This window comes from Myodes glareolus, chromosome 23 (assembly GCF_982192425.1).
Source record: "Myodes glareolus chromosome 23, mMyoGla1.1, whole genome shotgun sequence".
Taxonomy (NCBI): Eukaryota; Metazoa; Chordata; class Mammalia; order Rodentia; family Cricetidae; genus Myodes; species Myodes glareolus.
The window spans coordinates 22,756,044-22,783,513 of record NC_142048.1 but is presented as its reverse complement, the minus strand read 5'-3'; the positions used below and the strand labels follow the sequence as shown (position 1 = coordinate 22,783,513).

General features: G+C 39.5%; 2 pseudogenes; one reads left to right on the top strand and one right to left on the bottom strand.

Annotated features, from left to right (window-relative positions):
- Positions 1 to 8,825: 8,825 nt before the first annotated feature.
- Positions 8,826 to 10,003, bottom strand: LOC125413969 (28S rRNA (uridine-N(3))-methyltransferase pseudogene; annotated as a pseudogene).
- Positions 10,000 to 27,041, top strand: LOC125413956 (glyceraldehyde-3-phosphate dehydrogenase pseudogene; annotated as a pseudogene).
- Positions 27,042 to 27,470: the final 429 nt, after the last annotated feature.

Genomic DNA, 27,470 nt, shown 5'->3' with positions numbered 1-27,470 from the left:
AAGTTTAGTAGTTTAATGTCTTTGTATTTAATATAAAAAATTATGCCATGGCTTTTGAAATTTTACCCTGGGGCAAAACTGGATAAAGAGTATCACATTTTCAATTATATAATGTCCTTAAAAAATAATTAATGGAAAATATTTCTTTTTGAAATGTGTACATTTATAACATGATGAAACAAGAGACTGAGATGGTACTCTCCCAACAGAATCAGCTTCTCTAGTAGGAGATAAAGCTAGACATACTCTTTAATAACAAGTATTTGTCATAATACTCAGAAAGATAGTAATGTCAGAAATGCTTACAGATATGATGCTAAGAAACATATACTTACAGAAAACATTTTTTTGTACAAATATGTCTGAGCTTTGATTGCTATTGTTTTTATTTCACGTAAGACAAACACAACATGATTAATGTTTGTTTAGGGATTCTTTTTCAGTCTATTACTCAACTTCAGATTTCTTTGATGTGACAGTTTTATCAAGTATCTCAATATACCATGAAAAACTCACTCACGAACATATTGCAAATTGTGTATTAATGTGAGTTTAAGAAATGATATTTCAGATTCTGGCAAAAGCTGATTTCTGTGATATTTGTTGCAAATCAGAAACTCAAAAAACACAATCATCTGGAAGAACTTTTTACTATATCAGCTTATACGATGTCTGAAAGGTTCATAGAGACTTGATACTTTGGCCAAAGTTTATTTAGATGATTTTCAGGTTAATCTCAGTTCTGGTGAGACTGTTCATGGTATATGGCTTTTGCTTTTAAGTAGGCTGCAGTGCAGTTGTCTTTAAGTCATATCAAAGGAAAGAATGCAGAAAAAGCCTTGCTGTCTTTGCCATTCCTGCTCAGATTTATCTTTTCTGCTTCCCATATATACCAATGAAATATTTTCAGTTTAAAAGTTTTGTCTTGAATATTTTACATCTATGTTCATAACAAAAATTGTTCCATATTCCTATCTTCCTTCTTTCCTTATTTTTTTTAACAGAACAAAACAAGGTAAAATAAGAAAAGGCAATTGACCTCCTATAAAGGCTGGAAAAGGCAATCCAATAAAAGGAAAAGCAACCTAAGACTAGGTAAAAGAGTCAGAGACATACCTACTTGCATTGTTAGGAGTCCTACAAAAATTCCATGCTCCACAACCACAATATATATGCAGAGATCCTCGTACAGACCCTTGCAGGCTTCATGGTAACTGCTTCAGTTAGTGTGAGTCCATTTGAGCTCTGCTTAGTTAATTCATTGGTCCTAGTTCTCCTGGTATCCTTTATCTTCTCTGGTTTCTACAGTCTTCTGTGGCACTCCCAGATCTTCAAGAAAAAAGACCTTATAGAGACCTCTGATGTAGTCTTTCCAAATAATATCTGGCTGTGGGTCTCTGCACCTGCTCCTATCTGCTGATGAAGAAAGTTTCTCTGATGACAACTAGAAAAATCACTGATCTACAAGTATATAAGAATATCATTAGGCCTGCCAGCCATCCTAGCTTCCAGCCAGAGGGCCATCGGAGGGGTGAGTTTGCTTCGGGCCCGCAGCAGGGGCCCTGCGAGGAGGAGCTCGGTCTTTCCCCGACCCCATGGACTCCCAGGTCACCCTGCAGTGCTGATTCCACCCTGCTAAGCTCTCCCGCCTGCCATCCCAGCTTCCATCCAGGTACAAATTCCTATATTTCTCCCTTCCCACTGGGGCCATAAAATTTCCCCAGCTCAGCTGCCTGCTCTGTAGGTGCATCCCAGAAGAGGGAGTGCCTGTGCTTCAATAGCCTGCCTGAGGAAAGGTAGGCATTCTATCAGTGAATTCCCTGCCCAACAAGGGAACCTGACCCGCTACCGGAAGTTACAATAGAGAGCATTTGAACGAAGAGATGGGCAGACGCCAAAGCAAGACCTCCTCCAACAATCTGAAAAACAACATGAAAACACCAGATCCCAACGACTCTACAACAGAAGGACTTGAACACTCTAACCCAGAAGAAGTGGAGAAAAGTGCCATTATGAAAGCAATAGAGTCCCTTAAACAGGATATGAATAACTCCCTTAAAGAACTGGATGAGAATTATAACAAAAAATTTGAAGAAATGAGTATAGAAATGGATGAGAAATATAACAAAAAGTTTGAAGAAATAAGTAAATCTGTGAATGATACCCTGAGAAACCAAGAAAAAACAATCAAACAAGTAAAGGAAACAGTCCAAGAATTGAAAACTGAAATGGAGGCAATGAAGAAAACACAAAACGAGAACCGGCTGAATATGGAAAACCTAGGTAAACGAACAGAGACTACAGAACCAAGCATAACCAATAGAATACAAGAGATAGAAGAATGAATCTCAGATTCTGAAGATACCATAGAGAAAATAAATGCTCTGGTCAAAGAAAACGGCAAATCCAACAAATTCTCTTCACAAAACATTCAGGAAATCTGGGACACAATAAACAAACCAAATCTAAGAATAATAGGGATTGAAGAAGGAGAAGAACTGCAGATCAAAGGACCAGAAAATATATTTAGCAAAATTATAGAAGAAAACTTTCCCAATCTAAAGAACGATATTCCTATGAAGGTTCAAGAAGCATACAGAATGCCGAATAGACTGGATCAAAAAAAAAAAAAAAAGTCCCCTCGCCATATAATAATCAAAACACAAAACATTCAGATTAAAGAAAGAATATTAAGAGCTGCAAAGGAAAAAGGTCAAGTGACTTATAAAGGTAAACCTATCAGGCTTACACCAGACTTCTCTATGGAAACCATGAAAGCCAGAAGATCCTGGATAGAGGTACTGCAGAAACTAAGAGACCATGGATGCAAACCCAGACTACTATACCCAGCCAAGCTATCGTTTACTATCAACAGAGAAAACAAAATATTCCAGGATAAAAATAAATTTAAACAATTTGGAGCCACAAATCCATCCTTACAGAAAGTAATAGAAGGAAAATCGCAACCCAAGGAATCCAACATTGCCATCACTGCCTACAATAACTCAGACATCTAGTGACCCTTCACAACCACAACTCAAAGAAGAGAAACACACAAACTCTACTACACACACACAGAAAAAAACAATAAACGGAATCAGCAACCACTGGTCATCAATATCACTTAATATTAATGGACTCAACTCACCTATAAAAAGGCACAGACTTAGAGACTAGATAAGAAAACAGGATCCAACATTCTGCTGTTTACAAGAAACACACCTCAACCACAAAGATAGACATCTACTCAGAATAAAGGGTTGGGAAAAAGTTTTCCAAGCAAACTGACCTAAGAAAAAAGCTGGTGTGGCCATTCTAATATCTAACAAAATTGACTTCAAACTAAAATCAATCAGAAGAGAAGGAGATGGACATTTCATACTCTTAACAGGAACAATTAATCAGGAGGAAGTATCAATCCTGAATATCTATGCCCCTAATATAAAAGCACACACTTATGTAAAAGAAAAACTTTTAGAACTCAAGGCAGTCATCAAACCACACACACTAATAGAAGGAGACTTCAACACACCTCTCTCACCAATGGACAGGTCAATCAAACTTAACAGAGAAATAAGAGAATTGCTAGAGGTAATGAATCAAATGGACTTAACAGATATCTATAGAACATTCTACCCAAAAAGGAAAGAATATACCTTCTTCTCTGTAGCTCATGGAACCTTCTCGAAAATTGACCACATACTCAGCAACAAAGCAAACTTACACAGATACAAAAAAATATTAGTAATCACCTGTGTCTTGTCGGATCACCACGGAATAAAGTTAGAATTCAATAACAATTCGAATACCAGAAAGCCTACAAACACGTGGAAGCTGAACAGTCAACTACTGAATCGTCCCTGGGTCAAGGAAGAAATAAAGAAAGAAATTAAAGTCTTCCTTGAATTTAATGAAAATAAAGACACAACATATTCAAACCTATGGGACACAATGAAAGCAGTTCTAAGAGGAAAGTTCATAGCACTAAGTGACCAATTAAAGAAAACAGAGAAAGCATATATTGGAGACTTAACAGCACACCTAAAAGCTCTGGAAAAAAGAAGAAGCTGACTCTCCCAGGAGGAGTAGAAGATTGGAAATAATCAAATTGAGGGCTGAAATCAACAAAATAGAAACACAGAAAACAATCCAAAAAATCAACGAAACAAAAAGTTGGTTCTTGGAGAAAATCAACAAGATTGGCAAACCCCTAGCCAAACTACTCAAATGGCAGAGAGAGAACACTCAAATTAATAAGATCAGAAATGAAAAGGGGGACATAACAACAGACACAGTGGAAATTCAGAGAATCATTAGATCTTACTACGAGAGTTTATATACCACAAAGTTGGAAAATGTACAAGAAATGGATTGGTTTTTAGATAAATACCATTTACCAAAGTTAAATCAAGACCAAGTGAACAATACAAATAGACCTGTTAGTCGCGAAGAATTAGAAGCTGTTATCAAAAACCTCCCCACCAAAAAAACCCAGGACCAGATGATTTCAATGCAGAATTCTACCAGAACTTCCAGGAAGAGCTAATACCTATACTCCTTAATGTATTTCACAATATAGATACAGAAGAATCATTGCCAAACTCTTTTTATGAAGCTACAGTTACCCTGATACCAAAACCACACAAAGACACAACCAAGAAAGAGAATTATAGACCAATCTCACTCATGAACATTGACGCAAAAATACTCAATAAAATACTGGCAAACCGAATCCAAGAATACATTAGAAAAATCATCCATTATGATCAAGTGGGCTTCATCCCAGAGATGCAGGGCTGGTTCAACATACGCAAATCTATCAATGTAATCCATCATATAAATAAACTGAAAGAAAAAAAAACATATGATCATTTCATTGGATGCTGAAAAAGCATTTGACAAAATTCAACATCCCTTTATAATAAAGGTGTTGGAGAGATTGGGTATATGAGGATCATACCCAAATATAATAAAAGCAATATATAGTAAGCCGACAGCTAACATCAAATTGAACGGAGAGAAACTCAAAGCCATTCCACTAAAATCAGGAACACGACAAGGCTGTCCACTCTCTCCATACCTCTTCAATATAGTGCTTGAAGTTCTAGCAATAGCAATAAGACAACATAAGGGGATTAAGGGGATTCGAATTGGAAAGTATGAAGTTAAACTTTTGTTATTTGCAGACGATATGATAGTGTACATAAGCGACCCCAAAAACTCTACCAAAGAACTTCTACAATTGATAAACACCTTTAGTAATGTGGCAGGATACAAGATCAACTCCAAAAAATTGGTTGCCCTCCTATACACAAAGGACAAATAAGCAGAGAGGGAAATCAGAGAAACATCACCTTTCATGATAGCCACAAATAGCATAAAATATCTTGGGGTTACTCTAACCAAGGAAGTGAAAGACCTATTTGACAAGAACTTTAAGTCCTTGAAGAAAGAAATTGAGGAGGATACCAGAAAATGGAAAGACCTCTCCTTCTCTTGGATTGGGAGAATCAACATAGTAAAAATGTCAATTCAACCAAAAGCAATCTATAGATTCAATGCAATTACCATCAAAATTCCATCAACCTTCTTCACAGACCTTGAGAGAACAGTAATCAAGTTTATATGGAAAAACAAAAAACCAAGAATAGCCAAAACAATCTTATACAATAAAGGAACTTCTGGAGGCATTACCATCCCTGACTTCAAACTCTATTACAAAGCAACAGTGTTGAAAACAGCTTGGTATTGGCATAGCAACAGGGAAGTCGACCTATGGAATCGAATAGAAGACCCGGGTATTAACCCACAAACGTATGAACACCTGATATTTGACAAGGGAGCTAAAGGTATACAATGGAAGAAGGAAAGCATCTTTAACAAATGGTGCTGGCATAACTGGATGTCAACCTGTAGAAGAATGAAAATAGATCCATATCTATCACCATGCACAAAACTCAGGTCCAAATGGATTAAAGACATCAACATTAATCCGACCACTTTGAACCTGATAGAAGAGAAAGTGGGAAGTAGTCTACAAGATATAGGCACAGGAGACCAGTTCCTAAGCAGATCACCAGGAGCGCAGACAATAAGAGAAGCAATGAATAAATGGGACCTACTGAAACTGAGAAGCTTCTGTAAAGCAAAGGACACTGTCAGTAAGACCAAAAGGCTACTTTCCCACTGGGAGAAGATCTTCACAAACCCCTCATCAGACAAAGGTATGATCTCCAAAATATACAAAGAACTCAAGAAGCTAAACACTAAAACTCTAATTAACCCAATTAAAAAATGGGGTACTGAACTGAACAGAGAATTCACAACAGATGAACTTCGATTGGCCAAAAGGCACTTAAGGTCATGCTCAACCTCCTTAGCGATCAGGGAAATGCAAATCAAAACAACTTTGAGATATCATCTTACACCTGTCAGATAGCCAAACTCAAAAACACCAATGAGAGCCTATGCTGGAGAGGATGTGGAATGAGGGGAACACTCATCCATTGTTGGTGGGAATGCAAACTTGTGCAGACACTGGAAATCAGTGTGGCGGTTTCTCAGGAAACTGGGAGTCAACCTCCCTCAGGACCCAGCAATTCCACTCTTGGGAATATACCCAAGAGATGCCCTATCATACTACAAAAGCATTTGTTCAACTATGTTCATAGCAGCATTATTTGTAATAGCCAGAACCTGGAAACAACCTAGGTGCCCCTCAAGAGAAGAGTGGTTAATAAAGGTGTGGAGCATATATACATTAGAGTTTTACTCAGCGGTAAAAAACAATGACATCTTGAATTTTGCATGCAAATGGATGGAAATAGAAAACGCTTTACTGAGTGAGGTAAGCCAGACCCAAAAAGAGGAATATGGTATGTATTCACTCATGTGTGGATTCTAACCATAATTAAAGGTCTTTGAGCCTATTATTCGTGATTCTAGAGAAGCTACATAAGAAGATGAACCTGATGAAAATCATGTTGCTATCTGCCTGGAGATTGGAAATAGACAAGAGTCCCAGGTAACCTCGGGTGCATGGAGGGGTGGGAGGGTTGTTGGAAGGGGAGAGTGTTAGAGAGAAGGGAGTAGGGGAGGAATGGGGAAAGCTAGGTGGACTGGGATGGGGGAAGGGAGGAAGGATGGATATGAGATCAGGGAAGAATTTATTTCAACTAAGGAAGTCATTTTAGGGTTTACAGGAGACTTGATTATAAATGGGATCCCAGGTCCAAGGAGAGATCCCCAGATTGTTCTCTGGACAGAAGAGAGGGTGCCTGAAACGGCCTAGGCCCATAACCATACTGATGAATATTTTGCTTATCACCATAGAACCTTCATCTGGCGATGGATGGAGATAGAGACAGAGACCCACATCGGAACACTGGACTTAACTCCCTAGGTCCAAAAGAGGCAGAAGGAAAGAGAACGTGAGCAAAGAAGGCAGGATCAGAGAGAACCTTCATCCGATGATGGATGGCGATACAGACGGAGACCCACATTGGAGCACCGAACTGAGCCCCCCAAGGTCCAAATGAGGAGCAGAAGGAGGAAGAAAATTAAAATGGAAATAAGGACTGGAAGGATGCGATCACCCACTGATACAAGGGGACGGATCTAATGAGAGTTTACCAAGGCCAGTTGGACTGGGACTGAACGAAGACGTGATCCAACCAGATTCTCTGAATGTGGCGGGATTCTCTGAATGTGGCTGGCCCGGAATCTTTCTGAAAAGCCATTGACAATGGCACTGGGACTTGTTTCCTCTGCATATACTGGATTTTGCGGATCCAGTCCGTCTGGACACTCACCTTCCTGGACCTGGAGAGAGGCGGGAGGAACTTGAACTTCCCACTGGGCAGGAAACCCTGACTGCTCTTAGGGATGGAGAGGGAGGAGGAGAGGGAGTGGGGGGAGTGAGAGGGTGGTTGGAGGAGGGGCGAAAATGGAAACTTTTATAATTTAATAAATTTACTTAAAGAAAGAATATCATTAGGAATTAATTCAATATACTTTTTTGCCTATTTTATTTGGTTGTACCTTATGTCTCTGGGCTATCCAGTCTCTGGTCCCTAGCCATTTACAAAGTATAAGACATGGTTGACCATCTCCACAAGTTCTCCACTATTACCCCACCACAACTTTCAGACAGGAAAGATTGAAATTCAAAGATTTTATGGCTGGATTGGTGTCCAGGTTTCTCTTTCTATAGCCAGAGATTATCTGTTTACACCAAAGAACATAAATAAATGTAACCTCTTTTTTTTTCCCTCTAGCAGCATTTATTACCACCCATTCTGTCTGAAGCAGTAATGGGCAGAAAAGCATTGGTCCCCACCTTACAGAGTTCCTAGACCCAAAGAGGCAACCAGGCATGGCACATAAATTTCTTGTTGGAAGTCAGGGAGGGCTTCCTAGAAGGGGTGGCCTTGTGTCCAACCATGCCTCCTGGCCACGTGTGCCTGGATCTTTCCACAGGACGGAGGTTGATGGGAAGTCCTATGTAAAGTACCAGGTTATTGGGAAGAACCACGTGGCAGTGCCCACACACTTCTTCAAGGTGCTCATCCTGGAGGCCACTGGCAGGCAGATTGAGCTGCGTTCCTATGTGATGCCCAATGCCCCTGTGGATGAGACCATCCCTTTGGATCATTTCCTGGTGCCCATGGAGAGCATTGAGCGGGCTTCAGGGCTGCTCTTCGTGCCCAGTATCCTGGCTCGAGTTGGAAACCTCAAGGCCATCACTGCTGGCAGCAAGTGAGGGAGATTGGACTGGCTCATATTAAAGGTGATTATTTTTGTAAACAAGTCTTGACCATGTCTGTTCCTAGTGATCCTCCATTTCCTGCTGCTTCTACATCCTGGATCCAGAAAGTTGTCTGGTGGTCTGGGAACCAGCCTGGGTGAGACCAGGTTGCAGGGCAGTCAAGGAGATGAGTATCGCTTCCTCAGTGCGATGGTACGACTGCCCTGGCTGGGGCATGTGTTGACATAAAAGTCGAAGAGAACACTGGGTTCAGACACTTCCAGGTTGGGGTCAGCATCCACTCCAGCTTCCAGCCCCTAGAGGCCCCTGAACACCACAAGAGCATGCCTGAAGCTGAGCAGCTGGGCAGAGGCCACGTTGGAGACACGTTCTGATGTCCCAGTGGTCAAATCGTACCCATCCTGGAAGGGAGCCTCAGCAAACACAGCACTGAGACAGGAGGCCAGGCGGACGGTGTAGCCCCAGTAGAGACCGGCTTTGGTGCAGGGGTCCTGTGAGGACCTGACTGTTCCCTTGTCTTACACTCTGGGAGCTGCTTTTGGTTCAGTCACATGGTCACCCGAAGTCCGGGCTCCAGTTTCTTGTCAATCTTCACCTCCTTCTTCATCCCACAGTTAACCAGAGAGCCGTGGCCTGCCTTGGTGGGCCGGCCCACCACGATGCCTTCTCGGAACTCTGATTCCTTGTCCTGCCGCATGTGGTGAGGGCTGTCCAAGGGGTTGAGGATCCCTGCAAATTGCAGATCCTGGTGTTTGGGGAAGAACGCCTTTCTCAGGTACTGTGGACACTCCAGGTACTGCAGGATGCGGGCCAGCTGTACACATGCCTGCCCCTTCTTGCCAACTCCCCTGAATTCCCCTTCCACAGTCTTGGTATCTTGACCCTCTTCATCGAACACCACAATCTCGTCCACACAGAAGATGGTACAGGCTCTGGCAATCTGCCCAGCCAGGTAGGTGTGAAGCTCAGATGACTGGGCGTTGTCCAGGATGGAGCCTGACAGGGCCACACTCAGAGTGTAAGGCCCCTGGTCGTTACTTTGGGCAGCAGCCTCCTCCTCTTCCTGGCGCTTAGCCTGTTCTTCCTGGGCCCGCTGCCGCTCCAGTTTTTTCATCATTTTGAGATCCTTCCACTTCTTTTTCTCCTCCTTCTACTGCTGCTTTCATTTTCGCCATTCAACCCTTTGGCCGTGTTCACCTGGGCCACACGGACGCTTCCTCGGGCGCTCCGCCATGTTTCCGGGACACCACGCGCTTGCCAATCAGCCTTGCCTCTTCCCATGTAACCTCTTTTTACTGAAAAGCTTCTGTAAAGCAAATGACAACATCAATTACACAAAACATCAGCCTACAGAATGGGAAAAGATTTTTACCAACTCCACTTATGATCGCAGTTTATTATCTAATATGTATAAAGAACTTAAGAAATTAGATATAAAAACAGATAATCCAATTAGAAATGGGGTATAAATAAAAGAATAGAATTCTCATGAGTAGAATTTAAAACAGCTTAGAAAGACTTACCAGGTTTCAGCATCCTCAGATATCATGGGAATGCAAATCAAAACGACATTGAGATTCCACCAAAAACCTGTAGGAATGGGTGAGATAAATAACACAAATATCAGCTCATGCTTGTGAGCTTGTGGAGTAAAAGGATCACTCCTCCAGGGATTCTGTGAGTGAAAACTGGTACAACCACTATGGGAATCAATGTGGTAGCTCCTCTGAAAACTGGAATTGATCTACCTAAAGATCCAGCTATACTATTGTTGGGCATATGCCCAAAGGGTGCTCCATCCTACCACAAGGACCCCTTTTTCAGTTATGTTCAGGGCATCTTTACTCATAATATCCAGAAACTGTAAACAACTTAGATGTCCCTCAACTAAAGAACAAATAAAGAAAATGTATTATCTTTACACAATAGAGCTACTTAAAAATGAAATCACCAAATTTGCAAGTAAATGGATGCAACTAGAAAAACTAATTTTGTATGAGGTAACCCAGATCCAGAAAGCCAAATATGGTACATTTTCATTTATAAGTGTATATTAGCTCTTAAGAAGGAGATAATCAAGCAACAATCTATAGACCCAGAGCAGTCAGGTAAAGAGGGGTGCTCTAGGGTTCACTCATGGACCTTCCTCCCCAAAAAGAGGAAAAAGAATCATTTTTGCATGTGTATTGTGTGGGGAAGGGAGTGGGAATGATCAGATGAAAGGGGAGGGAATGAGTGAGAAAGTGTATGAAGAGGCAGCTAGAATTGGGGAGCGATAGAGATGTGTGAAAACAGGGCAGTGGAATCAGTCTGGAATCTGTGAGGATGATCCTAGTGACTAATGCTAGTAAGGGGGAATGTCCTATCTGAATTGACCATCTTCTGCAGCCAGGCAAGGTGTTCATTTGTAGGACTACATTGCATTCAGTTAAGTTGTTGGCCTAGGAGATCGCATGTAGTTCCCTAACCAGCTCAGACAAATGTTAGGAAATATGGTTTCTCTCTGAAAACTCACTGCAGGGACCCATTGCTAAGGAAAACATACAACTCATTAAATATAAAGACATCTAGATGGTGACTGCATTCAGCCTTCCCCCGGCATTTTAGTATCTTTGGCATGAATATTTTACTTACTCTATTATTATATTATGTAGGAATACAGGAAATTGCTATCACCTTAATTATGGTGACACTAAGCTTTATCTTATGTAACCACTGTCTAGGTTATAGTACTTATTTCTTTTTTCATATTAGGAAACACTCACACCATCACTAATATTTATTTCTCTAATATCCTTAAATTTAATCTCCAAGCTAGGGACATTTTTCATCAATTTTGAAAAATGTGTTCCCAAACCTTAGCAGTACATGAGAGGATTAGGAATAAAAATTTCCAAAATCTGAATGTATTTTTGAAGTTTGCTGACTCTTAAAATGTTTGGCCTAGTAGAATTTGAGAAAAGAAAACATGCAAAGCCATCACTATTGTGACAAAAATAGGGCTAGAAATATCTTCAAGTTTTGAAGTGAGTTGCTGATTTGTTATTTGAGAAGAGGGAAGAAAATGTTAAAATATTAGGCATATGGGAAGAGTCTGCAAGGGACAGAAACATACACAAAACTACCCAGAACTCATCACTTCTGGCCTTTTATTTTGTGCTTGGCCATAAGGTTTTCCTGAATTCCTATGGAAAATTACCCTAAAATATATACGATTTGAAATGACTATTGTGGAAATCCCTGGCTTGGCAAACTACCTTCACCCTAGTAGAACATTTTTACTGAGGGGAAGCATCCCCTCCATCTGTGGGAATAATTACCACAAATGTTGCATCTCTGAAGGAAAAACTTCCCCAAAGGAGATGTGGGATCTCTGATGGGAAGTTTGCTGGATGCAAATGGTAAAATTTGGAGGGGAGAGTTTTTTGATAAGCAACTGTGATAGCTCTGAAGGGAAGGTATTTTGACAGTCAGAAGCCAAGTAATACCACAAAGCCAAACTTCACCAAAAATATCACAAAAGAGATTTATTTGGAGAAATACCAGAGTGTGGTTGCTTCTTTGTGGATGAGAAGCTGCAGGAAATTGCACAGGGTATGAGATTATATAGAATCTCTCTTTTTCGGGGTTGGGGAGGCAGTAGGGGGAAGATTACCTTGTTTTGTCTCCCAAAACTGTTAATAATTTGAACACTGATTCAGAGGATGAAGTTCACACTTATCTGACCAGTATAAAACATAAAAGTTTTTGGCATGCACAGCAGGAGTGAGGGACACAGGGAGGAAGCACAAAGGGCTGAAGAGTTCTGGAGGCATTTTGGATCTTGGAAAAGCAGAGAGAACTGTCAACTGGGATTTTTATCTGTGACCATTTGGATCTACCAGGTTCATATCCTACTATCTGACTCTGAGCTTTATTAGTGATTTAGATAATCATTAAATCTAGTGTCCAATGTGGGATATTATTAAATTATACCAAGACAGGGAACCCATCATTTATTGCCCCTGGCACCAGCTTTGTCTCCCTCTTCACAGGCTCTCAGCTGGTTTTTCTCATTTCTAGAATTCTTCCATTGCAGACTTTCCACTGCAGCCTCCTCTGCTCCCTGCCCTCCTGTGTCCTAAACACCATTTTGGTTAACCACCCCACCGCCAGCAGGTGCTCTCTTATTTTACCATGCGAGTCTTCCCTGGACCCCTCTCCGTGACCATCAACCCAAGCCAGTTGGGCTGCCTTGAGACCTATGCGGGGCTCTGACTTTTACTGCTGCTGTCACTGCTACAAACAACTATGTGACCCAGTTATGCACCCTCCATGTCCTCCACTCAGGCATGCTGATAAGCAACAGCTAGTCCATGCTCCTCACCGCACTTGAGGGTCACCAACCCAGCTGGTTACCCTGGATCACAGCTCCACTTTTGCTGTCATTGTCAGCAGATCTGGTGAGATACCTGGGATTTCTTAAAGGAAAAATTAGGTTTTCAAAAAGGAGGGTATGTTTCCCATGATAAGAATCAGTAATATCAAAATGCAGGGAATTAGGACCCTTTTTAGAGATACGATGAAAAGTTGGCAAATGAAAAAAGTAGATGAAAATATAAAAATTAAAATGATATTGTGATAATGTTCATCACAATTGTTATCCGGTTGATAATTGTAATTTTTATCCTTAAAAACGTGGTTTGATAACTGGGCCAAATATGATAATTTGATTAATAAAATAAGAGTCTTAGAAAGACTTAATAATGAAAATATGAAAAAAAATGATTGATAAGGTATAAGCCTTGGGACAATTTACAATTTATTAAAAAAAAACAGCTTAAGAAAGACTTGTAATTGATAAGCTACAAGCCTCAGAAAGATTTATTAATAAAAATGAGAAAAAACTCAGATACCTGTAGAGGAATATAGAGCAAAACCTATTGAATCATCGCATTATGAAACTGAAGAGGAATGACCCAATGTTATTAGGAAACCCACCTTAATATATCTAATTGCCACAGAAGAATGACCACCAGATGGTAGGTACTCCCATAGCTATTCAAAAGTTAATTGGAGTCCTGTAGAAATTTTAGATTTAAAGAGATTTAAGGAAGCTATCATATATTTATGTATTCACCCTTTGTGAGGCAGATGTTAAATTCATGAGCTACTAGGAACAGAATTATTCCACAAGACTAGAAATATTTAGTTACAGCAATATTGGAAGCTAGTCCTTAGTTACAACGAAAACATGATGGAGAGATGAAGCTAGGGCCATAGAACAGAAGGAAAGGGCTAGAGGTATTGAAATTTCCAAAGACAAGCTTCTGGGGAAGAGCAAATATGTTGATTTGCAGAAAATAGTTCAGATTTGATAATTATACCTTTGTGCAATATTGTTTAGCAGTCTTGAATACTTGGAACATAGTTGAAGCATCAGGAAAGTGGAATGAGTCATTTACTAAAATTATACAAGACCTCTAAGAAGCCTTCATTGTCTTTTTACACAGATTGACTTCAGATATAAAAGAATAATATCAGATCCAGACATTAGGCAAATATTAATTGAATATTTGACTTTTGTTTGAAAATGTTAATTCAGAATACAAAAGGATGATCAGTCCTTTAAAGCCAAATTCAGCACCAATCAATAGATGAATGGATCAGAAATACAGCTGGTATTGGATCTCTCATTTATGATGATGCTTTGATAAGATAACTAAATTCCAGAAATTTTTTAAAAAAAATCAAAATTTCAGATTTCTTTTAAATTATCGTAAACAAGGTCATTCAAAAAGAGATTGTAGGCAAATGTTCCTACAAACAAACTTTTTTTCTAGAGATCATTCAAACAGAAGGTACCAGCCCTCTTGAGTATACAGACCTTGTGGTAAAGGTCAGTATTAGACTAATAACTACAGAGAAGCAAAGGTCAGGCAAGGCACCTTTGCTATCAGAAAATGCCTTAGGAGGCCTCTTGCAGTCCCCAATTTCAAATTTGGATCAAACATTCCCTGTCAACATGTTTTGCTAAAAATCATGTTGCTCTGGGTGTGCTCAAATACACAACTTCTACAGATACAACAGAAAGTTAAGGAGAGATAGGAAACCAGGATGCTGGCAAACTGATTGAACACCTGCTTTCTGAGACCTAGGTTTCATGGTACCAGAAGACAACATGAAAGCTTTCAAAGGAACAAAGCAACCAACATTCCTACTTAACTATGATGACAATGATTCACAGTCACAACCATCATGGAACCCGACGGTTTCAGAAATGGCGCATATACATTGGCCGTAGCTAATAGCTCTCTAATTGGGCTTTGGATCCATTCAGTCAGAGGGAATCCGTACCTGGTACTTCAAAACTGACCGACAGCTCAGAGGAAGTAAAGTGATGGATCTTACAGAAAAATCTACAACGTCCGTTTTACTAAACCAGAATAACCCCTAAGTGCATCAAATAATTGTTCCTATACCCTACAAGGAGTACAATCATTACCTTCAGCATCGAAACTTTCCTTCATGAAGGAAATCAGGGACTCGAAGAAAGGGACTAGAGGTGTTGTAAGGGCCAGTAGATGTGTAAGTTTGCTAGGAGAGTGTGTCTTCTACTAATATCAGAATCAAGACTCATGGAGGCTCACCAGCATGGCTGCTTAAAAATATGGGCTGAATGAGGCCAGCAGCAATAAACGTCCAGAGATGACAGAGGAAACACCGTAAGGCCTCGGTTCTACACAGAGAAATACTGGCTAGTAGGAAATGCTGAACGTGGGAAGAAACATTTTTCTTCAGGGAATAGCACATCAGCTGGTTATGTAACACCAAATGATCGGTCTTAGAAACATTATACATACTGAGTAGGTTATATTTAGAAATATGTGTTTATATCCATATACACATATGCGTGAAACAGCATTTAATTCAAGAAGGTGCTATGACTGTGAAAGAGGGGGTCTAGAAGAAAGAAATAGAAAAATAAATTTACATACTTACATTGTCACAAAAATTAAGTAGCCAATTAACTAATAATGCAATTAAAATGAAAACGATTATTTTTTATTAACTGAAAGAGTATTCTTTAAGAGTCTGTCCAGTAATATTCTCATTTTACATGTCTGTGAGTTTGCTGGACACAATAGATTTAGACTTTCTCATGAAAATACAGGCAGCCAATTATAAACAAACATCATCAGTCACATTTTAGACATCTGCACAAGGCAAGCAAGGATATTATAATATAATCAGCCCTTCCTCATAGGATGTCCTGATGTGTGCAAAGCTCTTTTAAGCACATTGAGAAATAATGTATGTACATTCGATGCAATGATAATTTTGACCACAGTAGCAGCAAATTCATAATCATAATTCTATTTCAATTTGATGAAAACATTAAAAACATAAGGATAACTGTTAATATTTTATTGTTGGGAATTTTCTCATAAATTAATATTTGTACAGAATTTGGAGCAACTTGACCAGTGACTCATACTTCTGCTAAAATACCATTTAAGACAGAGAATTGACTGATGCTTAAAATAGTCACAGAGAAGGAAGAAATTGGGAAGAAGAGTGTGATTAATACCTGAGGAGTGGGTGTTCCCTGATTGGAAAATGCATCATAAATTGTACTTGTCATAAATATCTGAACAAATGAACACTTTACCTTGGTGCTGGGGATAATTCCAGAAAGAGATACTGTGCGTGGAAATTCTAGAAACATATGATATTTCCTTCAATTGTGTTTTAACTTTGAAAATACATATGTCCAGAATAAGTGGAGGAAAATCATAACTGGGGTTTGTGATTTTTTAATCCCAATTTAACATGAAAAATATTGAGTGAGATTAGTATTTTTAATTTCAATACAGCTGTCTGAATGAATGGACCTTGACATTTGGGGAGGGGTTAAAATTGCTCTAGAAAATTGCAGAAAAAAATTCAACTTTATATTGAACTACTAAGGTCAGATTGTTTGCAGAATAAGTGTTGACCACACTTTCTACTTATGTCTGATTTGAAAGATTTATTACAAAATTTAAAGATATACTTTTCTTAACATAATCAGATTTGAATAGCAGAAGAACAAATAAATATAATATTCATATTTAAAATAATTTTGGTAGGTGAAAATTGGCTAAGTATATTTGTTTATTGATAACGAATGGTATGTTATCAGAAATGAAGTGTTTCCATCATCATATACTATCTAACAATATATTTTCTCACTTTTGTATTTCCTGCCATATATAATTGAATCATGATATATTATATTTGACATGTTAGATAAGCTTGCCATGTTCTTCTACTTTGGGTTTAGAATAGAAGGTAGCCACTAGTCTTTTGTTACATAAAACTCCATAAAACACCATTTTCCTGACAAGCTCATTAGTCTCTGTGGGAAGGAAAAGCTGTATTTCCATTCATGACATCGAAGAGTAAATCAACACTTTCCTCAATACCAACTGTGCTCAAGTTATAAAGAATAAGATACTGAATTTATGCAACAGACATTAGAAAGTGAATAGATTGGTAAATAAGGCACACATTATTATGTAGATGCATTCAGTTAGAATACACAGACATTACCTTCTTCAGTAAGTACAATTTATTTAAGGCATTAGAATTTTTAAGTTTTTTTCTGCTATTTATGTCAAGTTAATTCAAAAATTCTATTGAATATATTTTATGCCAATTTTCTTGAATTAAATAATTGGTTAAAACATCAAAATTCTAACACACATTAGAAGTTTTAAAAACCAGAAAATTTAAACTTTTGGTTTTTTTAATCATATTTCCAGAAGGTATATATATATTATTCCCAGATATTAACTGTTGAAGTTAAGGAAATGTGATGTTTATGTTTGCAAAACTATTCTTTGAAAAATCTGTTAGGAGCTTTGGATTCAGTTTTCTATCTGATATGGGAACTAAGTCAAGACAAGCAGACTGCAGGCACCCATTATTTCTTTGGTTGAGCCAATCCATGCAAGTAATTCGCTTATTTGGTCTATTTCTGGAACTTCATTTTGAGATGCACCTCATGGAGTGAAACATCTTTTTCCCCAAATTAAAGCACTGTCTAAACAAAACAAAACTATTTAAGGCTAAAGAACGCAATAAGCTTGGAAACATGTCGCTTCCAGAATAAATGGTTCAGTGATGTGTCACATTGGTATGAGGATGTGATACCCCTGAGAAGATGACCCCTGTGCAAATAAAGAGAACGTGACTTTTCATTCTAGGTTAGATATTTTGAAAGAAAAGAAAAACATTTTTGCTGTAATTATGTGTATAAAATAATTGTGTTTATGTGTAATGTATTATTTATAATGTAGATGCTAAGAAAGATTATATTATACATAATGTTTAGATGTAGATATTTGTCAAGATTTTTAAAATATTATTGTGAAGCATGATTAACAAAATCAGTGACAGAATTTGAGTTCAACCTGAAAGTCAGAAAAGCAAAAGAGTCAGTCACTGTCCCTTACTTCAACCTCAGCCCAAAATGGCAATCTTGCCTCCAGGAATCTTAGAATGAGAGGGAATCTCCTTCTATTTCTATGATTCAGGAAGGAAGGGCATGCACCACTTCCAGCTGGTTTAAATGGAAAGATTAAATGGTTAAAGAGTTTGGTTACTGGAATTTAAGGGGTATGTCATTGTGGCTACTGGGATTAAAGGTGTGCTTCCAGTACTGTAAGGCTGGCTAATGTGACTGTTTTACTTTTCTAATCCTTAGGCAAGCTTTATTTATTAAAATACAAATGAAATGTCACTACATTATTGCCTTAATTGTAAGTTTGTTTTATCCACATGATAGATACGAATTATATATATTAGATAAGAAAATGATTTAAAATTAAATAAGAGTTTTGCTGGGGCTTAATCATATCATATTACTCATGAAAAATCAATGCGGTAGCAGAAGCAGATTTTCTTCCCAATATATATTTAAAACTATATATTATCTCTTCACCTATTGAGAAGGCACTTGCAATATTTACAAATATGTTAATATTGAAAATTGGAAGGTGCAAAAAGCAAATTCTTGTAGTGATATTTCATTTGTTTCTTATTAAATAAAATTTTCTTGAATATCAAAGAGTAAATCAGCGTCACTCACTGGTCAGTCTTACAGCCCAGGCTGTGGGAACACATATCTTTAATCCAAGTAGCCATACTAGTTGCCGTAGAAACTGGGCAGTACATGCCTTTAATCCCCGTGGTGCACACCTTTAATCCCAGAACTACAGAGGTTTATAAATCAGAAGAGATATCACTCAGGCTCAATCTCATTCTAAGATTACTTGAGGCAAGATTACTATTTTCAGACTCAGATAGAGGTATGAGCCAGTGACTGACTGCTTTCCTTTTTTGGTCTTGAGGTTGAACCCCAATATCTGTCTGTGAGTCTTTATAAATTGTGCTACAAGTTCTTATGCTTGAGTGCAGGAAGTAAAAGATTTGAGGTAATTTTCTTTTGCTTCAGAGGTATTAACAGCATTTTAAAAGAATTTGAACATGTTTTGCATTCATTATGTAGATTTCCCAAATAGTCAAATAAATATAATATCGAATTTGTGTGAAGTAGCCTAAACTGTCAGAAGTTTTCAAAACCACCATGAGCAAGTTAGTCATGATTATTGCAGGACATGAACAGAACAGAGTATATAATCTTCCCTTTACAGGTGGAGAAGCTATAGATTAGAAAAAGAACTTGTCATCATTACATACTACTCACATGCTTTTCTCAATTCTAAGTGGTTTTGTTTCCTATTGCAGCACTTGAGTATAAAACAGCATGTTCATGAGTGAGATTGGCCTGTAATTCTCTTTCTTGGTTGTGTCTTTGTGTGGTTTTGGTATTAGGGTAACTGTAGCTTCATAAAAGGAGTTAGGCAGTGACTCTTCTGTTTCTATATTGTGGAATACATTAAGGAGTATAGGTATTAGCTCTTCCTGAAAGTTCTGGTAGAATTCTGCATTGAAACCATCTGGTCCTGGGCTTTTTTTGGTAGGGAGATTTTTGATAACAGCTTCTAACTCTTCGCGACTAACAGGTCTATTTAGATTGTTCACCTGTTCTTGGTTCAACTTTGGTATATGGTATTTATCTAAAAATGACCGGAGTCATCGATCACTGGTCATTAATATCACTTAATATCAATGGTCTCAACTCACCTATAAAGAGGCACAGACTTAGAGATTGGATACGAAAACAGGATCCAACATTCTGCTGTTTACAAGAAACACACCTCAACCACAAAGACAGACACCTACTCAGAGTAAAGGGTTGGGAAAAGGTCTTCCAAGCAAATGGACCTAAGAAACAAGCGGGTGTGGCCATTCTAATATCTAACAAAATCAACTTCAAATTAAAATTAATCAGAAGAGATGGAGATGGACATTTCATACTCATAACAGGAACAACTCATCAGGAAGAAGTCTCAATCCTGAATATTTATGCCCCTAATGTAAAGGCACCCACATATGTAAAAGAAACTCTTCTAGAACTCAAGGCAGTCATCAAACCACACACGCTAATAGTAGGAGACTTCAACACTCCTCTCTCACCAATGGACAGGTTAATCAGACAGAAACCAAACAGAGAATTAAGAGATTTATTGGAGGTATTGAATCAAATGGACTTAACAGACATCTATAGATCACTCCACCCAAATAGGAAAGAATATACCATCTTCTCTGCAGTTCATGGAACCTTCTCGAAGATTGACCACATACTCGGCAACAAAGCAAACTCCCACAGATACAAAAAAATATTAGTAACCACCTGTGTCTTGTCAGATCACCATGGATTAAAATTAGAATTCAACAACAATGCTACCCCCAGGAAGTCAACAAACTCATGGAAGTTGAACAGTCAACTACTGAATCACCCCTGGGTCAAGGACGAAATTAAGAAAGAAATTAAAGTCTTCCTTGAATTTAATGAAAACAAAGACACAACATACTCAAACCTATGGGACACTATGAAAGCAGTGCTAAGAGGAAAGTTCATAGCAATAGGTGCCCAAATAAAGAAAACGGAGAAAGCACACATTGGAGACCTAACAGCACACTTGAAAGCTCTAGAAAAAAAAAGAAGCTGATTCACCCAGGAGGAGTAGAAGACTGGAAATAATCAAACTGAGGGCTGAAATCAACAAAATAGAAACACAGAAAACAATCCAAAGAATCAATGAATCAAAAAGTTGGTTCTTGGAGAAAATCAACAAGATTGACAAACCCCTAGCCGAACTAATCAAACGGCAGAGAGAGCACATGCAAATTAATAGGATCAGAAATGAAAAGGGGGATATAACCACAGACTCAGAGGAAATTCAGAGAATCATTAGATCTTACTACGAAAGTTTATATGCCACAAAGTTGGAAAATGTAAAAGAAATGGACATTTTTTTAGATAAGTACCATATACCAAAGTTGAACAAAGAACAGGTGAATAATCTAAATAGACCTGTTAGTCGTGAAGAACTAGAAGCTGTTATCAGAAATCTCCCTACCAAAAAAAGTCCAGGACCAGATGGTTTCAATGCAGAATTCTACCAGAACTTCCAGGAAGAGCTAATTCCTATACTCCTTAATGTATTCCATAATATAGAAACAGAAGAGTCATTGCCAAACTCCTTTTATGAAGCTACAGTTACCTTAATACCAAAACCACACAAAGACACAACCAAGAAAGAGAATTACAGGCCAATCTCACTCATGAACATCGACGCGAAAATTCTCAATAAAATCCTGGCAAACCGAATCCAGGAACACATTGGAAAAATTATCCATTATGATCAAGTAGGCTTCATCCCAGAGATGCAGGGCTGGTTCAACATACACAAATCTATCAATGTAATCCATCATATAAATAAACTGAAAGAAAAAAATCATATGATCATTTCATTGGATGCTGAAAAAGCATTTGACAAAATTCAACAACCATTTATGATAAAGGTGTTGGACAGACTGGGGATACAAGGATCATACCTAAATATAATAAAAGCAATATACAGCAAGCCGACAGCTAACATCAAATTGAATGGAGAGAAACTCAAAGCCTTTCCACTAAAATCAGGAACACGACAAGGCTGTCCACTGTCTCCATACCTCTTCAATATAGTGCTTGAAGTTCTAGCAATAGCAATAAGACAACATAAGGACATCAAGGGGATTCGAATTGGAAAGGATGAAGTTAAACTTTCGTTATTTGCTGACGATACGATAGTGTACATAAGTGACCCCAAAAACTCTAGCAAAGAACTCCTACAGCTGATAAACACCTTTAGTAACGTGGCAGAATACAAGATCAACTCCAAAAAATCAGTGGCCCTCCTATACACAAAGGATAAAGAAGCAGAGAGGGAAATCAGAGAAACATCACCTTTCACGATAGCCACAAATAGCATAAAATATCTTGGGGTTACTCTAACCAAGGAAGTGAAAGACCTATTTGACAAGAACTTTAAGTTTTTGAAGAAAGAAATTGAGGAGGATACCAGAAAATGGAAAGATCTCCCTTGTTCTTGGATTGGGAGGATCAACATAGTAAAAATGGCAATTCTACCAAAAGCAATCTATAAATTCAATGCAATCCCCATCAAAATCCCATCAAACTTCTTCACAGACCTTGAGAAAACAATAATCAAGTTTATTTGGAAAAACAAAAAACCCAGGATAGCCAAAACAATCTTATACAATAAAGGAACTTCAGGAGGCATTACCACCCCTGACTTCAAACTCTATTACAGAGCTACAGTATTGAAAACAGCTTGGTATTGGCAAAAGAACAGAGAAGTCGACCTATGGAATCGAATAGAAGACCCGGATATTAACCCACAAACCTATGAGCACCTGATTTTTGACAAGGGAGCTAAAGGTATACAATGGAAGAAGGAAAGCATCTTTAACAAATGGTGCTGGCATAACTGGATGTCAACCTGTAGAAGGATGAAAGTAGATCCATACCTATCACCATGCACAAAACTCAGGTCCAAATGGATTAAAGACATCAACATTAATCCATCCACTTTGAACCTGATAGAAGAGAAAGTGAGAAGTAGTCTACAAGACATAGGCACAGGAGGCCTCTTCCTAAGTAGGACCCCAGCAGCACAGTCAATAAGAGAAACAATGAATAAATGGGATCTACTGAAACTGAGAAGCTTCTGTAAAGCAAAGGACAGTGTCAGTAAGACAAAAAGGCTGCCTTCTGACTGGGAGAAGATCTTCACCAACCCCTCATCAGACAAAGGTCTGATCTCCAAAATATACAAAGAACTCAAGAAACTAGGCACTAAATCTCTAAATAACCCAATTAAAAAATGGGGTACTGAACTGAACAGAGAATTCACAACAGATGAACTTCGAATGGCCAGAAGACACTTAAGGTCATGCTCAACCTCCTTAGCGATCAGGGAAATGCAAATCAAAACCACTTTGAGATACCATCTTACACCTGTCAGAATAGCTAAAGTCAAAAACACCAATGATAGCCTATGCTGGAGAGGATGTAGGGTGAGGGGAACACTCATCCATTGTTGGTGGGAATGTAAACTTGTGCAGCCACTGTGGAAATCAGTGTGGCGGTTTCTCAGGAATCTGGGAGTCAACCTCCCTCAGGACCCAGCAATTCCACTCTTGGGAATTTACCCTAGAGATTCCCTAGCATACAACAAAAGCATTTGTTCAACTATGTTCATAGCAGCACTATTTGTAATAGCCAGAACCTGGAAACAGCCGAGGTGCCCCTCAATAGAAGAATGGTTAAAAAAGGTGTGGAACATATACACATTAGAGTTTTACTCAGCGGTAAAAAATAATGACATCTTGAATTTTGCATGCAAATGGATGGACATAGAAAACTCTTTACTGAGTGAGGTAAGCCAGACCCAAAAAGAGGAACACGGTATGTATTCACTCATAAGTGGATTCTAACCATAATTTAAAGGTCTTTGAGCCTATTTTTCGTGATCCTAGAGAAGCTAAATAAGAAGACGATCCTGATGAAGATTATTTAGCTATCCGCCAGGAGGTAGGAAATAGTCAAGAGTCCCAGATCCTTCACTGGCGATGGATGGCGATACAGACGGAGATCCACATTGGAGCACCGGCCTGAGCCCCCCAAGATCCAAATGAGGAGCAGAAGGAGGAAGAAAATGACAAAGGACTGCGAGGGATGCTATCACCCACTGATACAAGGGGTCGGATCTAATGAGAGTTTACCAAGGGCAATTGGACTGCGACTGAACGAGCACGTGATCCAACCAGATTCTCTGAATGTGGCCGGATTCTCTGAATGTGGCTGGCCCAGAGTCTTTCTGAGAAGCCATGGACAATGACACTGGGACTAGTTTCCTCTGCATATACTGGATTTTTGGGATCCAGTCGGTTTGGATACTCACTTTCCTGGACCTGGGTGAGGGGGGACGAACTTGAACTTCCCACAGGGCTGGAAACCCTGACTGCCCTTAGGGGCAAAGATGGAGGAGGAGAGGGAGGGGGGGAGTGGGAGGGTGATGGGAAGAGGGGCATAAATGGAAACTTTTATAATTTAATAAAATTACTGTCAAAAAAAAAAAGAAAAAAAAAGAAATGTCTGCTGGATACTGTGGGCCTGTAGGCCGGAGATGGATGCCCCAACAGTACAAAAGAACTATGGGTGACTGTCCAGGCAGCGAGATGTCTCTGTCATTTCTAGAGTTTGAAAGTTGCTTATTTCTTGTTTACTTAGGTAATATTATATCCTTCTGGAGTCTTTGATAGAATTGAAGAATGGATAGATAGTTATAGTTTTCCTTAGTTATGATAGAAGATAAAATAGATAAAAATATTGTAACTGTAATTCTTGCTCGATAACTGTTTTGTTATGTGTAATTTTACTATGTTAAAGTGAAAGCCTTTCTTTTTTGTTTAAATAGAAAAAGGGGAAATGATGTAGATGGGCTTTCTGTTATGTGTTATTTTCATTGGTTAATAAAGAGACTGCCTTGGCCCTCTGATAGGACAGAAAATTAGGTAGGCGGAGTAAACAGAACAGAATGCTGGGAAGAAAGCAATGAGGCAGACGCCATGGAGCCAGCCACCAGGTCAGGCATGCTGAATCTTTTCCGGTAAGCCACCACCTCATGGTGTTACACAGATTATTAGAAATGGGTTAATCAAGATGTGAGAGTTAGCCAGTAACTAACTCTCTACAGATAATGGGCCAGGCAGTGTTTAAATGAAAAAAAAAATCTATAGTTTTTCTTTTTATTAAATGTTTGTTTATTTTGTTGTTTTTTTAAAATTTATCTATTTATTTATTTATTTATTTCTTAAAAATTTCCACCTCCTCCCGCCTCCCTTTTCCCTCCCCCTCCCCACCCCCCTTCTAGTTCTAAGAGCAGTCAGGATTCCCTGCCTCGTGGAAAGTCCTAGGTCCTCCCCCCCTCCATCCAGGTCTATAAAGGTGAGCATCCAAACAAACCAGGCTCCTACAAAGTAAGTCCATGCAGTAGAATCAAAACCCAGTGCCATTGTCCTTGGCTTCTCAAGCAACCTTCATTGCCAGTCACATTCAGAGTGTCCAGTTTGACCACATGCTCCATCACTCCCAGTCCAGCTGGCCTTGGTGAGCTATCATTAGATCAGTCCCACCGTCTCAGTGGGTTGACACACCCCTCGTGGTCCTGACTTTCTTTCTCATGTTCTCCCTCCTTCTGCTCCTCATTTGGACTTTGGGAGTTCAGTTCAATGCTCCAATGTGGGTCTCTGTCGCTATCTCCATCCATCGCCAGATGAAGGTTCTATGGTGATATGCAAGATATTCATCAGTGTGGCTATGGGACAAGGCCAGTTCAGGCATTCTCTCATCTGCTGCCCAAGGAACAATCTGGGTACCTCTCCTTGGACCTGGGAACCCCTCTAGAGTCACGTCTCTTGCAAACCCTAAAATGGCTCCCTTAATTAAGATATTTACTTCCCTGCTCCCATATCCACCTTTCCTCCATCCCACCCATCCCATTCCCCCAAGTTCTCCCACATCCTCCCCTTCTAGGGGAGATGGGTTTGTTTATTTTGGAACTGAGATATTAATGGGCTACAGAATAAATAAGAAATTTATCCCTCCCCTGTCTTTGTATGACTTGGCTAAACTATTTCAATATTTTTTAAAAATATGTTTGTTGTTCCTCCCTGTTCTAGAGACAGCCGTTTCTTTTTGTGCAGTGCCAGCCTAGTTCCAGAGACACAATGGTGAAGGTCTGAGTGAACAGATGTGGCCATATTGGACGCCTAACTACCAGGGCTACCTTCACTTCTGGCAAAGTGGACGTTGTTGCCATCAATGACCCCTTCATCTACCTCAGCTACATGGTCTACATGTTCCAGTATGACTCCACCCATGGCAAGTTCAAAGGCACAGTTAGGACTGAGAATGGGAAGCTTGTCATCAACGGGAAGGCCATCACCATCTTCCAGGACTAAGATCCTGTCAATATCAAATGGGGTGATGCTGGCGCCGAGTATGTTGTGGAGTCGACCGGTGTCTTCACCACCATGGAGAAGGCTGGGGCCCACTTGAAGGGTGGGGCCAAAAGGGTCATCATCTCGCCCCTTCTGCGGATGCCCCCATGTTTGTGATGGGTGTGAACCATGACAAGTATGACATTTTTTTCAAGACTGTCAGCAATGCTTCCTACACCACCAACTGCTTAGTCCCCTTGGCCAAGGTCATCCATGACAACTTTGGCATCGTGGAAGGACTCATGACCACAGTCCATGCTATCAAGGCCACCCAGAAGACTATGGACGGCCCCTCTGGGAAGCTGTGGCGAGACGGTCGTGGCACTGCCCAGAACATCATCCCTACGTCTACTGGCGCTGCCAAGGCTGTGGGCAAAGTCATCCCACGGGCATGGCCTTCCATGTTCCTACCCCCAGTGCGTCCGTCGTGGATCTGACATGCCGCCAGGAGAAAGCTGCCAAGTATGACAACATTAAGAAGGTGTTGAAGCAGGCATCCGAGGGCCCACTAAAGGGTATCCTGGGTTACACTGAGGACCAGGTTGTCTCCTGCGAGTTTAACGGTGACTTCCACTCTTCCACCTTCGATGCTAGGGCTGGCATTGCTCTCAATGACAACTTTGTAAAGCTCATTTCCTGGTATGACAATGAATTCGGCTACAGCAACAGGGTGGTGGACCTCAGGGCCTACAAGGCCTCTATGAAGAAGCCCACCCTGGACCAACCACCCCAGCAAGGACACAGCAAGAGAGAGTCCCTCGGCTGCTGAGCAGTCCCTGTCCTAACTCAACCCTTGACATTGAGCGTCTCCCTCACAGTTTCCAACCCAGACCCCCAGATAGCAGGAGGGACTTAGGGAGCACTACTCTCTTAAATACTCACCTTTATATACCTGGATGGAGGGGGAGGACCTTGAACTTCCCACGGGGCAGGGAACCCTTACTACTCTTAGGACTAGAGAGGGAGGGGAAGGTGGAGAAAGGGAGGGAAAAGGGAGGCAGGGAGGAGGTTGAAATTTTTAATAAATAAATAAATAAATAAATTTTAAAAAAGAATACCATTAATAAAGTTCACTGCATACCCTCAAAAATAAATAAATAAAAATAAAATATGCTTTATCTATTAAATAGCATGTGAAAAGAAGTCATTTATACCCAGGTTTTACTTTTTGGTAGAATGAATTGCTAGGACCTATGCA